Source organism: Solanum stenotomum, chromosome 8 (assembly GCF_019186545.1).
Source record: "Solanum stenotomum isolate F172 chromosome 8, ASM1918654v1, whole genome shotgun sequence".
NCBI classification, from domain to species: domain Eukaryota; kingdom Viridiplantae; phylum Streptophyta; class Magnoliopsida; order Solanales; family Solanaceae; genus Solanum; species Solanum stenotomum.
The window spans coordinates 56412633-56429194 of NC_064289.1; the positions used below are offsets into that span (position 1 = coordinate 56412633).

A 16562-nucleotide genomic window follows, 5' to 3' on the forward strand; every position below is an offset into this window, starting at 1 on the left:
CACATAAGAGCTATAGTGATGATACAACGATCAACCTCACGCTGCCAGAGCATCTTATACCCGGCCAAAGGTATAAGACCTGAACTGCCTAATGGATCCACTAGTCTAATCTGAAAAGGATTCATCTAAAAAATATGATCCTTTTGTACCCATGGTGGCTAACATGGTTCTATGGGGGCTGTGGGTTCTTTGAACGCTCCCCCAATTCGGTGCTCAATACTACTCCTAAAAATGTACTGGCTCTTATGTTTTTAAAACATATTTCTTCCTGCTGATATGAGATAATTACTCAAAAACTAGCCCAAAGGCTCCTTTGGAAATCTCATTTTCCAACCTTGTTTAAATGTAGAAACATTTCTTTAAAACTTCTTTGGGAATACATAGTTCCCTAATAACTTTGAGAAATGACTCAACTTGGAACTCTTGACTCTTTACTCTTTACTTGACTTGCAACTTGAGCCTTAGAATGAAGTGAAAACGTTCAATAAAGACTCTTGAACAACTTTGAAAACTTACTTGAACTAACTTCTTAACTTTGCTTGACTTGACTCTAACTTCTCTTTAACTTGATACTAACTTGCCTTGAATTGAACTATGGATTCAAGGTGTATGATCACACGTATTTAGATGAGTTCGGGATGTTTAGAAACACTTTGGGGTGTTGGAAACAACTAGGGAACATAGGTATAACACCTAGGAACATGCATGAGAAAGCATGGAAAGAATAGGAAAACTTGGAGCTCTTGGCGCTCTGAGAGGCGCAGAGCGCCCGACCATATACTTCAGAGAGGGACTGCTGGCGTACTGAGAGGCGCGCCGCCCCAATGGGAAAATGTAATGACCCTCTTGGTCATTTCTGTGTCTTGCTTTCTGTGTGTCATTTAGAGCGTTCCTGTAGCGACCCTAAGTCATTTATGACTTGCTGGGACTGACAGTTCGGTCACCTGGTCGTTCGTTTGGTCTTGGTGTGAATTTTTGTGTGTTTGGAGCTTATGAACCTTGAACGATCATTTTCGATCAAAAGTTCAAGAAGATGACATCGGAATCCAATTCTGACGATTTCATCAGCTCCGGAAGGGTCATTTTAGGCTAGTAGCATGGTCGACTTGACTCCCGCGGTTTTTAGTGTGAGTTGGTGTGATTAGGCGTTTTAGCCTTTGAATTTTGGCTTAAGTTTGACTTTGGTCAACATTCTGAGTAAACGCGCTCGGATGAGAATTTCGTCAGTGCAGTTAGCTACGGAATGTCGAGTTTGGTCTAGATTGACCTTTCTTTTGTGTTCCAAGGTTTTCGATATCTTTCCGAGCCCTTTTGTGAGTTTTGGCTTAAAATGACCTTTGGAAGTGGGACCCACTTTTTATCGAAATGACCTCTGATGGAAATTTTGACTGCGCCGTTGAGTCTGAAATATCGAATTTGGTATGGTTGCATATCTCGTATGCGTGCACGGGGTTCCGAACGATATCGGAGTACCCCGTCGGGTTTTTTAGTTGTTGGAAAAAATTGTAGAAAATCTGCAATATAATGCAGATTTTCAGCAATATTTCCAAAACTTCAAACTCTCTTAACTCTCTCATCTTTCATCCGATTTGGGCGATTCAAAAGGAAAAGTTGTGAGATTTTTCGAGGGCAACGCGTTGGTGAGTCGGATAGTGGTTTGGGGTTCCCGTTTGAGGTAATTTCGCGATAAAACCTGTCTGCAGTGCCTTTTTCGAGTCCTTGTTTTTGGTATTTTTGTTTTGGTCATATCTCACTCACTTTAGCTCGATTTTGGGTGATTCGAAGTCCCACGTGTTGAGAATTGTCGTGGCTTCATTGTAGAGTGTTCAAAGAGTGCTGGGCACCTTTTGATTTTTGTTTATTTCGAGTTTTGGACTGCTGCTGTAGGGTTTCTTTTAGTTGATTAAAGTGAGTTTTCTTGCTTGTTGGTTTTTGCTGTGTTTTGAGCCTCGGATTGTGTTCCATTTTGGAACACAAGTTTGGAGTGTTGTTTAGGGTCTCTTGACGGAGTCAAATTAGGACAGTTCGGTGCGGGTTCCACGATTCCCGTTTTGACTCCAAAATTGACCTGTCTCCGTTTGTTGTGATTTTGGTGTCTAAATGACCGTAGTAACGTTGTGACTCTATTTTTGATAGCGGGGCAGCGTTTTGAGACTGTTCGAAAAGGGAAAGCTCCGGTAAAGTGATTGGGAGAGCCCGCGATCGGCCTTAAGGTAGGCTACGGCTTCCTTTCTTTTAGATTGAGCTTAATTGTGTAAAAACATGTCGATTGGAGTGAATTGGGGGTGGGTACCAGTTTACTACCTTAGTTTGATTAGATACCTTATGTTAGGATCGATTGGCCATATTTCGGGTATAGTATCATGTTATCCGGTTTAGTAGAGTTGCATGTCTATGTGCAAAATGCTATTGTATGCTTGTATGCTTGTATGCTTTGTATTGTATGCCTTGTTCATCCTTAACCGTAAGCATGATGTCCTTAGTCTAGGTTAGGCTAGCATTGCCTTAGACTTAGGACCCGTGTGGGCTGGATAGCCTTGACTTTCTGCCCGTGTCGTTCGGATGACTTAGCTCCTGGTAGACTGAAATAGCAGACTTGAGTCTGATAGTTTGAGCCTTAGATTAGACGTTATTGCTACTTGCTGCACTTCTGTATCTTCTTCCACACTCTAACAAACAAAGGGGCAGATTCTTTTAAATAACAAGAAGGGACAATACAAACTCACACAAACCAACAATTTGTGAGACCAAAATCATTTTTTTCGCATCGTGTCTGCCCCCAAATCGCTAAACTAGTGTCCACATATTCCAGGATACCGCAGCTTAGAGGACAAAGAGGGTGAACGATACATAATAAATCGAAGAGAAAACTAGAAATAGAGGAGATGCAATCTAGAAAAGGGAAACAAAGCAATCACGAATACGATGCAAAAACTCGAGATAACGATAAAATATGATATATAATTCTATGTATTGGCGCCTTTGTTCATTCATTCCATTTGAACTGAAAGAATGAAGGGTATGACGTCGAATTTTAAGCAAATAACATGAATTCGTACTAAACAAGAGCAGACTAGGACTAATACGGTCATTTCAAAAACTGATCACGGTTATATGAGAACTAAGGCGGGAAAAATATAGCAACAATCACTAAACAACCCACTAACACCCATACATATATTCAGGTCACAATCGAAACTGAAAGATGAACAATAGACAAAAGGAGACGACGAACTTCTACTCTTACCACTATCCGGAAGCAAGATAAACCATATTCGAAGGAGTAAACTGAGTTTACATGGGAAAGGAATGAACTAAAAAAAAAATGATTGACTAAATAAAAAAGCTATACTTTTGACTTAAAACCAAACAAAAATCGAAACAAACCAAATTTCTATCATTCGAATAACTCAATAGTTAACATAGTAGCATTTTGGATATAACCAAAATACGAACTAAAAGCAGAGGTTACCTTATATGGTGCAACAAAGTGGACAAACAACGAACTATAGGCGCATCAACTTCACACCAAAGATGAGTTCCGAGAATTTCAAAACAAATGTCCGAATCGACTTCGAACACTGACCCCTTCAAGAACTTCAGACCAGAATACCGTATTCGACTTCTTTAAATATGAAACTTCAATTTCTCTTTTGCTTTCCCAACTAAAAAAACTTTTTCCCCCTTTTCTTATCCTAAATCTTCAATCAAAATCTCTCTAAACTTTTCCAATGTTTTCTACTACCTTCCTAAAAAAAATTTCCCTCCCCTGATACTGAAACCGTAATATAAATTTTATAGAGGGAGCTAGGGTTCGATTTCTAGAGGGGAAAGGCTGAAATTCAAAATTCAAATCCTCAAAAGTCTTACACCATTAAGAGGAAACAAGTTTTTTTTATGAAATCTCAACTCCATTTTGGAAAAGGAATGGAGGATGGATGGTTGGATCGATTCCCATCATCGTTGGAGCTCGACGTGGCCTCATCCCACTACCCCAAAGACGAGGCACATTGCTGCTGTACGATCCTCTGGTGAAGGAGACGTTGCTTCTGCTTTAGCCTGCTGTGATATTGCATAGAATTGGAAAGGAAAAAGGGATGGGGTCGGTGTATTGCTCTTTTACGTTATATCTATTGTTGTGTTTATATTGCTTGAAATTTTGTCATTCACGTTGAAAGGAATGGGTTATTGGGATTGAAAAGTGGGCTGGTTGTATTGTATTGTTGTGTTGTTAATGGGTTGCTGGAAAGATGGAATAGTGGAAGTGAGCTGGCAATTTGCTGGAATTAAGGCCCAAAAATGGCCTGAAAGAGTTGAAATAATTGTTAAGGGAGGAATCGGATTTGTAATTTAGGACTTGGCCAAATGAGTTATAAAATTAGCCAATTTAAGTTACAAATATGGCCAAACTTAGTTAATTGGAACAAGTTCGGCTAGTAATTAAAATAAGATGAATTAGTATAATTAATTTATAAGCTTATCAATCTTAACGAAATAAAATAATCGACTTAATTATAAACTAATCACTTCAAAAATATAAACTATTATATAACTAAACTAATTAACCAAATATTTAAGTAAAACTAAAATCTTTTTGAGACGATTTTCAAATATTTATAAAATATGCTAACTAATATAATATATATATATATATGTGTGTGTGTGTGTGTGTGTGTGTATACATACTATTTAAAAGTTCCCAAAAAAATGACAAAATCACATAAAACTAACTTTAAAATATTTTGAATTTTATGAGGTCAATTGTTTCAAATCGTTCGGAATTTAAGAAGCTCGATGATTAATTATTATCGGGGAGGGTCAAAATTGGGTGTCAACACCACTACATTCCTTTATTTTTTGGATGTCACTAATCGATTGAATGCCTCTATAAGATAGATAGAAAGTTGAATAACTAAACTCCAAGGTAGTGTGGAACCACCATAACTTCTGAACACTCAAAAGTCCTTTCTTGGACATCCCATGGATCTTTTAACCTCTGAAAACTCTATAAAGATCAAAGCCATTTATATTACAAGTTTAAGAATTCTAATCTACCTGACACCAATAGTCTAATGATTACATCAAACTCTTGATTAACCTATCTTTACTTCAACTTAATGATCAAAAGCATAAACATAAACAACAAAGTTTAATACATGTACTAAAAAACAATAATTAATAACATAAGCATAAATTAATGACTGTAAAAAACATACCAGGATCTGTAACAATAAAATGAAACAGAAAGGAAAAAATCGAACCTACTGAATCCACATTGTTCTCTTAAAGAAATTATTCCCCTATAGTATCCGAGGTTTAAAGGAATAGATACTCTCAGGATAGAATGATTCTATATACCAGTGTATTGATACAAAAATAATGGTGTCAGTGAGCCACTCAACATGAGCAAAGTACATGAATATTTAATTGTGCAGAAGAAGATGACGTTCAGAATTTTCGCTGTTTTAATGTCACGACCCAGGGGTACACCCTAGATGTAACATGGCGTACTTGACCCCGAAGGGATCTCATACAAGCCACTTAGCATATCATATATAAGATAATAGAAAAGTACGGAAATTTTAAAACCTTATCCATACAATCGAAGTCTTTATAAAAATAAAGCAGAAGTCTTACTACACTTTGTCTCAAACCATCTATTACAACTTTGAATAACTCTTGGGACATAGCTCATACAATAGTCTCAAAAGATAAAGAAAGACATAAAAGGAAATGATGTCTTTATCCTCGATGCTATGAGGACTCACCAACTCTTCAACTCCTTGCTCCTTAGAAACCTATCCTCAAGAATGAAACTGAATTCACCGGACCCTACAATTGATGAGAATGTAGGCAAGAGTATGCATTAGTACAAAAGTACTAAATATGATAGCTAGCATAACATCATAAGAACATAGCATAGAGGTTAGTCAACATAAGACATAATCCATAAGCATAAGAGATATTTCATGAAACATAAACTATAAGCATAAGAGACAATAACATAATCATAAGCATAATATCCAACATAGACATAATGTAAGCATTAGTCATCGTAAATCATAATCCATGTACATAGTCAAGTCTTAGACTTTCATATCATAAGAGAATTATTTCATAAGTAGCTTCAAGTTATACTTGTGCAATGCATGGATAAGACCCCATAATCCCATCCACACTAAGTATCACTTAGGCCATCATACATATTTACCATCTTATGGTCTCATCCTTAGCTTAATTCTCATGACCAAGGGAATCTCTCATCTTTAGTCAAACATAACATAACAAAGAAGGCAACTATAACACAATTCTATCTAACATACATTATATAAGAGAACATTTCCTTAGGTAACCTTAAGTCATACTTGTGCAATGCATGAATAAGATCCCATAATCCTATTCATGCTAAGTACCACTTTTAGGTCCTCATACTTCTTGATTTGGAGACTAGTCCCCCTTTTTAAGACATTGGAACCTAAGAGATACTTCTTTAAGCAAATCTTAGTCCCTCTTCTTTACTTGTGAACACTATGAAATACTTACTCAAGCATGTCTAAGTTCATTATGTTTGAATACTTGATATGCTTCCTCAAGCATGTCTTAGTCCATTATACTTGAGCACTTGGAGATGCTTCTTTAAGCATGTCTTAGCTCATTAATGCTTTTGAACACTTGTAGATACTTTTTCAAGTATGTCTTAGTTCATTAATAATCTTGTACTAGTAAGGAATATAGCCTTAACCGACATGAGACCACATGAGCTATCACTTGATCTCCTTTGATGTTACCCACATCGAGAAGGGTTGGTCTACTTGCCTAGGGTAGAACCGGTTTGTTAGCTTAGTTGCACCCACTAGATAACTTTCCTACAAGGTACGTAGTTATGAGATACGGAGATTCTACTAGGAAACTCGGATTCCACTTGTGAGGGACTCCATCTCATGAGATATACTTTGGGAAACTCAAACTCTACTTGTGAGATTTCCCATTTTGGAAGCCGGACTCAACTAGGTAAAAGATTCCATCTCAATTCAATTTCCACTCGGTGCTAGGCTACATCCCACAAGATACCTTTTAAGTCTTACTTTATTCATGACTCATGAAGGGATGTCCTTGACAACCAATCCATGATTCAAGTGCTTCTATCACTTTATACATTTGAACATTCTTAATTCAACATATTAGCTTTACTTTCAAATCCCTAACAATCAACACTCATGGCTACAAGCCTTACTCTCAAAGCTTTACCTCTTACCAACATCATTCATACATAGATTTCAAGACATTCTAATTACATTCTTCATTAACAGGTGATTCTAGTCATATATTATCATAAAGTTCAATCTCAAGCTTTACTAGTCACGATCCATCATATATACTATAATCTAATTCAATTCATGTATACAGGATTTCATTCATGAACAATTACTATACAAGTCATCAATTCTAGAAGATCATCTATGAATCCTCAATGTTCACCTTTCATGGCATAAACCCACATTACTTACAATTTCATCACTTAGACTAGGGTTAACCATGGAAAACATGTAATATCATCATAATATCATGATTCAATACTAAAGCAATCATAAACAAGTACTATCCACTCAATTGGAATCATACTCAACACTACCCACAGTATAGAAAGAAACCCTAGCTAGAATTAGGGGTTCATCTTCACAATTGGGGAAAATCTAGGGGGATCCATGGATGGAAGAATCCAAGGATGAATAAGTTATCATACCTTAGTTATGATTCTCTAAAGAAATTGAGTGAAAAATCCCTCATCTTCAAACCTTAGCTTGATTCTCTTCTTCTTCTTTGTTTCCCAGAGAGAGAGAATTTCTTAGAGGGAAGTTAGGTCTCTTTGGGTGAATTGAAATGATGAATTAATTGACTTAGTTTAGGGGCTAATAAGTTTATATAGGTGGTCTAATTACTAATAAAACGACACCACTTTATAACTAATTAATTCTAGAACCTTCCCCTAACCCCCACATTAAACCGCCTTAACCTCAAGGTTGTCTCACCTACGAGACCCCGACCCATGGGCCGTTGGTGGACCCACGGGTCATTGGTGGACCCACGGGCCGTGCAAGTCATCCGTGGATGGTGGCCTGTAGGTCCTAAGTTGGGGTCTTGACCCACAACCCCTTCCCACGGGGCGTGGGTCCACCTACTGGGCGTGAGTCCCATCCGTAGGTGGCCCATTTTTAGGCAGTTTCTAGGTGTTGTTTTGGGTCCCCCTCAAGGACCCTTGGTTGGTCCTTGGGGGGTCGTACCTTGACGCCCTAACCCTAAAACCTTCATTCTAAGTACGAGAAGTCACATTTACGATTCTAACCCTCACGTCAAGCTCTAGAACTTCTAGTTTAGCTTACTAGTTTTCGGGTGTTACATTTAAAATGAGATGAAATCCCTCTATTTATAGACAACAAAAGATAGTGTGAATAAATGCTTATTGTGCCTTATCGGAAAGGTCACAACTCTTTCAAAAAGTCACAACATTTCATAAAAATCACAACTTTTCATAAAAGTCGTCACTCTTTATAAAAGTTGCAACTCTTCATAAAAGTCGCAACTCTTCGTAAAAGTCGCAACTCTTCGTAAAAGTCACAACTTTTCATGAAAGGGGAAGACTAGTTTTGGATATAAATAAATTAAAAGGGAATCCTTGATTCTAGTGGCGCCATGTAGGCGGGCCCAAGGTTCTCTTTTATATATATATACTAGTAAAATTACCCGCGCGAAGTTAATATCATGGAAATTATAAAATAATACTTAAAACCTATCGGTCATTAAAGCTAAAACACTATATTATTTTACATACATGATTACGTAGTAATAAACATTAATAATGTAAAGATAATGAAAATTATTACATCTTATCATTTATCCTTAATAACATAAGCATAAATTAATGACTATAAAAATACATACCAGGATATGTAACATAAGCAATGGTGTCAGTGAGCCACTCAACAGGAGGAAAGTACACAAATATTTAATTGTGAAGAAGAAGAAGAGGAGGTTCATAATTTTCGTTGTTTTAAAATGAGAGGAAATCTCTCTATTTATAGACAACAAATGATAGTGTGAACAAATGTTTATAGTGTCTTATCGGAATGGTTACAACTATTTGGAAAAGTTGCAACCCTTCGGAAAGGTCATAACTTTTCATAAAAGTCGCAACTCTTCATTAAAGTCGCAACTTTTCATAAAACTCGCAACTCTTCATTAAAGTCATAACTTTTCATAAAAGTCACAACTTTTTCATAAATTTCACAACTTTTCGTGAAAGGGGAATGCTAGTTTTGTAAATAAATAAATTAAAAAGGAATTCTAGTTTGTAGTGGCGCCACGTAGGAGAGCCTAATGTTCTCTTATATATATATATATATATCAGACCCCACTTTGTGGGACTGTTTTGGGATTTAGGGATTGATTGATGGAAAGTTTACTGAAAATTTGAGTTTTTATGATTCTTGGTGTTTGATCATTCATAATATTGAGCTAAAGTTATGATTTTTTAATTTTTTTTAATGACAGAGGCGCTTGGGGAGAGTAGAAGAGAACTGACTCATGCCACCAGAGGTAAAACTATTTTAAAATTTTGTTCCCCCTACTCCTGGTACATTGTGCTCATATTTATATATATACTAGTTTTGAGCACGTGCTTTGCACGTGTGTCCCATGTTAATTTATATAGACTTATTCCAATGTTATATTATATATCTAACACATTTACGTAATGAAAAATAGAAAATGTAACTAAGAAAATTACAAGTTCATTTTGTAGAGTAGTCTAGGTGTTCTTATGATGCAAATGTTCTATATCTATATATAATATAAAATATAATAGTGTTGTTCTGCCACAAAATCAAGGGAAAATGCTTAAATTACATCTCAGAGAGTTACTATTAATAAAACACTAATCAACTGATTGCTATAGAAAAGTCATATTTAAGTACAATCGATAAAGATGTAGATGTGATAAAATTCATGTCAAAAGTAATTTGCTTTAATTTAAGGGATAAAGATCTGAAAAATACCTCAACTTTGGTCGGATTTGCTGTTGCGATACTTAACTTTCTTGAGGACCTATTACCTCCCTAGACTATTTAATATCATATTTTAAACATATATATTTGCCCACGTGGACATAAAAAATAATGCAAAATTATAAATAGTAATGTGTCCACGTGGGCACATATATACCTTTAAAATACACTATTAAATAGTTCATGAGGTAAAAAATACGGTATTAAATAGTCTAGAGAGGTAATAGGTTCTCATGAAAGTTTAATATCGCAACAGCAAATCCAACCAAAATTGAGGTATTTTTCAGACCCTTATCCCTTAATTTAACAGATAAGTATTCAATACTCTTAAGATCTATATAATACCTTGGAAAATAGATCAGGAAATAATTTCGGAAACACCAAGCTTTTCAAGAATAAATTTCACGGGTCATTAATATTCTACCAAAATTTGATAGCTAAATTGACACATAAGATATAGTAGCATGGTAAAGAGTAGAAAATAAAAGAAACAAAATAATATCAGTAACATATATATCTAACAACAATGTTTTGAGACAAATGAAGATAAATAGATTATGAGAAAAGTTAATACATAGGAAGATGAAAAATAGAAATAATTAATAATAAGCAAGATAATTTACATTGTATTACAATGAATTTAAAGCGTATGTAATTAATTTGTAATGGTGAAAATAAATTGCACACTCTAAAAAATAACCAAACTTTATCACTAAAACTACAAATTAAATTAACTATTTGTTTGACACGACAGATATCAATTACCTATTTCAAGTGCAAAATGTATATTTCATTTCTCTCCTCGTATCCATTACTGTAGTTCTTTTTATAAAATCATGAATTGACTATCACTTTTATATGAAAAAAGAAGGCAAAGGAATGGTGATTACATTAGGAAAGAAATCATTTTTATCTTTTTAAGAGTGAAAACGGAAATAGAAAATGAGAAAGGACTACAACAGTCATATGCAACATTCAAATGTGCTTACAATACAAATCAACTCTAAATATATCTTTTTCACGATATTTGGGATGTCTTTTACTAATATTTCTTTGAAGGAACTACCACTCCAATTCTGAAACTCAATAAACAGTAAAAAAAAAAAAATCAAACTAAGAATGCATCTACATTATTAAAAAATCAGTGATGAATGAGAATATAAACGCACATACCTTATGATTTACAAATGAGAATAATATGGTAGAAAAATTATTCACCTAAATGCCTTGTTATAAACAAGGAAATACACTGCATCAGACATGAAACATAAAAAATAAATTAAAGCAATGAAAAGAAAATGAGGCAAAAAAATATATCATAATATTACGTTGCAACTGAAGTGAAGCATCCCTATTACCTTTTTTTTTTTTTAATCAACCCTATTACGTACCTTATATGATAATATATAGTTATATAAATTATACTAAGTGCACAAAAAAGGAATATAAAACGGTATATTCAGGAAGTTCTTTCATCTTTCATTCAATATATATAATTATATATTAACTTACGAATTAATTGAGTAATAAATTGGGGAAGATGAAAGATTAGATAATTTAGAGAGTTATTGGTGTATTATTTTTTAAAAAGTAAATGAAGAAAGGAAAGGGTTCTTTTCTCTAACACAAAAAAACCAAAAGTTTTTAAGTATAAAAAATTATCATCTCATCATCATCTCTGGTTTTTTCATTTTCCATTTATTATTTTATTATACAAAACAATTAAAGCTTAATAAATATAGAATTATATTACAATCATTTATTTAGAAAATCTCTTTTTTTTAGTTGAAGGGTATTTTTGTAATTCAACTTTTAAGTTGGAGCTTCCCACTTATAATAATATATGATATATGATGATATGATATATATATATACAGAAGTGAATCCAAGATTTAAATTGGTCTTTAATGTTGGTAACACATAACTTATTGGACTTGTGAAATTATGGTTGGGAATATAATACTCCTGTTTCAGTTATAATATAATGGTATTAAACATGCCACAAGATGATGTGTATGCAAACCATACCCCCTTACCTTGTCAAGGTAGAGAGACTGCATTACATTCCAAAAAATATAAGGTCATGATCCATATCCTTACAAGAAAAATAATACAGACCAGAAAAAATTCAGCAGTTGCTGTTTTCTTACGTAAGAAGAAAAGGAATTCAAGATCGCTAAAACAAATATGAACTAGTTTTCTTTGTTACAACGATTGTCAACATATAGAAGTGTACTTTGTGGCTTGAGACCTCTAACATGGAAGTCCCTAGCCCAAACCACTGGGCCACCCGAAGGGTATCAAAACTCTATTTTTTAAAGAACCCTTTTTCTTTGTTCACCTTATAATATATATATATGATTCATATATTCTAAAGTGACTGATTTGGGATTTTCTTGAGGTCAGTGCATACTCTATGATTGTTGGAAACTTTAAACAAAATTTGAGTTTTTATGATTCTTGATGTTTGATTATTCATAAAATTGAGCTAAAGTTATGATCTTTTTTGTTTTTGACAGAGGTGCTTTGTGAGAGTAGAAGAGAACTGACTCATGCCACCAGAGGTAAAACTATTTCACACTTTGCCTTACATAAACTTGATATATTGTCAAAATTCATAATATTACATTTTCCAAGTTAAGAAAAAGCTTACTTATAAAGCTAAAAAGAAACTAAAAATCAAATCAAACATCATAAGCTGCAGGAAGAACCAAATCGGTTACGCGAACGTCTTCTTATTCTTGGCATTTGAAAATCTGAAAAATAAGATAGTGAGTCAAACAATTGTAAATTATATTTCAATCATATAGCTAAAACCGAATTATGCATTAGTTTTTCACTGTTAAACCATCCATAACATTAGCTAAGGCTAATCCTTTTTCAAATCTTCAACTTCTTAAAGTTGTTGGAAAGAAAAATATGCTTCGTATCGAGCATTAATTAGTTGTTGTTTATAACATAAAAGCATAAAACCTAGCATATTAGTAGTAGATTGAACTAAAAAAGATGAGTGTTGAGCTTAGCTTGAATACCTGAAGTTCTGAAATCAAATCCTTCTTTATTGGTAACTTGTGTAGATGCGATTATTTCTTCTTCTGTAATTCCTTTGACCTCGCTGCTTCTTTCTCCTTCGCATGTTAATTTTGTGTTCCATTTCTTCAATGATTCTAGCAAGCCATTTCGGATTTCTAGTTGAGATCATGAAATACATTATGGATAATCCAATACATAGTCCACTGCCATAGCCCATTAGAGCAGCTTTCCAAAAATCATCGAGAAATTCAGAATTGCTTTCTTGATTGTCTAGCACAGACGCTGTATAATTTGTCTCTGACACAGGATCATTGCCGCAACCTTTTGAAACGGGAAATCCACGTAATCCATCATTACCTTCATATGAATTGCTCTCAAAGGTACGCAATTGAGGTCCTTGAGGGATGCATCCTTGGAGATGATTGTGGGAGAGATTTAAGAATTCAAGAGACGTAAGAGAAGCAAGTTGTTGTGGTATCTCTCCCGAAAGGTGGTTAAATGAAAGGTCCAATGATTCCACTACAGATAAACTTCCAAGTGATGGTGGTATATGACCTTGCAATCCATTATGAGATAAATTTAGTACCCGAATTGCAATGAGATCTCCCATATTACCTGGAATATGTCCTTCAAATTTGTTGTTTGAAAGATCGATAACTGTGTACAAAGACAAATTTTTCACAACTTCAAGCTTCAATCCCTTTGTTACAACAATTGTCGAGTCTTGGTAGTAAAATCCATTTACTTTTTCATAACTTGGTTCCTCCATTGTTTTATCAATTGTCCTCATACCTTTGAAATGTTGAAATAGACTCGTTGGTAAGTCTTTCGAGAAGGCATTGTCAGAGAGATCTATGATTCGAAGATCAAGAAACATGATTTCAGCCCCTAAAGATCTTATGGGTCCATGCAATTTATTGGATGTCAATCTTAAAACTCTCAGCTCTGTCAAAGTTCCCAACCACATGGGGAATGTGTCATTGAGATGATTATCTCCTAGATCAAGAACTTGCAACACTTTGCACTTGGCCAAAGATCGAGGGATTTCCCCCTCTAGTTTTATTGCCATGCAAGTTGAGACTTATAAGAGAACTTCCAATGCTAAAATTTGTTGGAAGAGTCCCAGAAAGTTTGTTGTTCTGCATATCAAAAACCTGGAGGTCACGAATATTGCCTAAACATTGTGGAATTGCTCCCTCCAGATTGTTTCTGCCCAAATCTAGCATTCGTAATGATGCTAAATTGGAAATAGATGAAGGGATCTCTCCACTGAGGTTATTATGTGACATCATCAAAACTTGGAGGCTACTAATATTGCCAAAACATTGTGGAATAGAGCCAGAAAGGTGATTATCATAAAGATACAAAATAGACAAGTTGTTCAAATTCCTATATGAAGCAGGAATAGAACCATTAAGAAAGTTCCCACCCAATGATAACCTAGTAAGAGACCTTAGGTGACCTATTTCTCCTGGAATGGGGCCATTTAAATGGCTGTCAAATATGCGGAGGGTCTGACGCTTGGCTAGTGGGCCGATTTGTGGTGGGATTGTTCCTGAAATCTGATTGGTGTTTAAGTTAAGATAGAGAAGATTAGTGAGATTACCAATCTCAGGTGGAATGGTGCCAGAGAAATTGTTCATTCTAAGATCAAGGTTCTCAAGAAGAGGGAGAGATGAAAACGCAAAAGCATAGAGTGTACCAATGACACTGGAATTTGTAATATTCAAGGTGTTTACCCTACCATTATAGCATATAACTCCATACCAGTTCGTGCATGCATTAGAAATTGGCGTCCATGAAGCCAATAAGGAATTATTCTGGTTCTTGAAAGTTGCTTTCCATTTCAAGAGGGCAGTTGCTTCCTCAGTGGAAGCAAAAGTGACTGTAAAGAGATAAAAAAGAGTGAGACACTGAATTGCAGAGAGTATTTTGCTGGTAACCATCATCATATCTTGAGTTTATTGTTTCGGGTTCATGGGATTTTATATTGTACGTAACTTATAATTAGAGACCAACATGACACACGTTTTCTCCAAATGTTGCAAATTCAGCTGCTATCTCTCTCTTATACACACTATGTCTGTTCATATCAAGAGAAATTGTGTTGTCATTCTTAAGTCAAATTTTGGGTTGTTTTGTTTTTGTCTTTTGTATTTTTATTCATGTGTAACACACTAATTCAGACAAGGACTTAGCCAAAGTGGCAAAATTAGTTTTGTTATCACACAGTGATCATGACCACTCTGATATAGACATATTTGGTTCAACAATTTTCAGTCTAGATTAATAAATTTCTAAACTACATTATCTCTAATTCATATAGTTGATTTTCTCACGTGGTCACTCAACTATTGATAATTGTCTCAGAAAGTCACTTTTCTTTGTTTTGTAAGAGAAAAGTCACTCAAATATTATTGTCATTTCACGTATAAAGTTACTCAACCAATTCAGGTGTTATGTGTTATTTCCAGTAGATATTGATGATGTGGATCTATTTTCAAGCCAGATTTTAAAAAAATGAAAAGCTATCAATTTTAACCAGTATATTGACCCGTTAAATATTGCGATAGTCGATAGATATCTTCCATTCTGTAGTTTATTTCACATTTTACTTCCCATAAACAGATTTCTTCAGAATTCAGATAGTTTGGTATAGAAGAAATCTAGAGTGGAATACCCCATGCTGCATCTCTCAATCATCTGAATAATAATTAAGCAAGCATTCCGAATTCAATACATATCTTATCTCTAGGTTTCTATTATTGATAAGTATTCATGTAACGATTCGTAACGTGTTCTCTCCAAATGTTGAAGATTTGGCTGCTCTCTCTATCTCTCTTATTCACACTTTGTCTGTTCATATTTTGTCAGAGAAAACATTGTCATTCTTAAGTCAAATTTAGGCTGTTGTGCTTTTGTCATTTTCTTGTTTGGTTGGGTTAAATGTTTTCCAAATCAATTTATTTTTCTCAAATTTAAGGAAAATGACTTCCCTTCAAAACTTAAGAAAAACATTTTCCAAACCTCTCTTCCAACTTCAAATTACAATTACTTTTTTGTTGAAAAAATCAATTTATTTTGTCCCTACCCTCAAATCACCCCCCAAATAAATAAATAAATTTTAAAACTTGTTTTTAAATCCAATTTTTCTTATCCCACCTTCACCCCTACCCCCACGCCCTCCCAAAAAAATATTAAAAATTATTTTTAAAAGATATTTCTAATTTTAATTTTTTATTTTTTTACCCCCACCCACTACCCTCGCCCCCCATCTGCCCCCTATCAGCCCCCCTATCAGCCCCCCAACTCCCTTAAAAAAAAATAATTCAAGTTTGTTTTTAAATAATATTTTCAACTTCAAATTTTTATTTTTTCATCCCGATCATCGATCACCCACCCCCTCCCCGCTCCCCCCCCCCCTCAAAAAAAAATTGAGTTTGTTTTTAAAAAATATTTTCAACTTCA

The 16562-nt window shown here is 34.6% G+C and overlaps 1 long non-coding RNA gene and 1 pseudogene across 1 annotated transcript in view; one reads left to right on the plus strand and one right to left on the minus strand.

Moving 5' to 3' along the window:
* LOC125872879 (uncharacterized) overlaps positions 1-16562 on the plus strand; it is a 41224-nt gene that overhangs the window by 22672 nt on the left and 1990 nt on the right. The gene's annotated exons all lie outside the window — the stretch shown is intronic.
* LOC125872845 (receptor-like protein Cf-9 homolog) overlaps positions 12880-16562 on the minus strand; it is a 9181-nt pseudogene continuing 5498 nt past the window's right edge.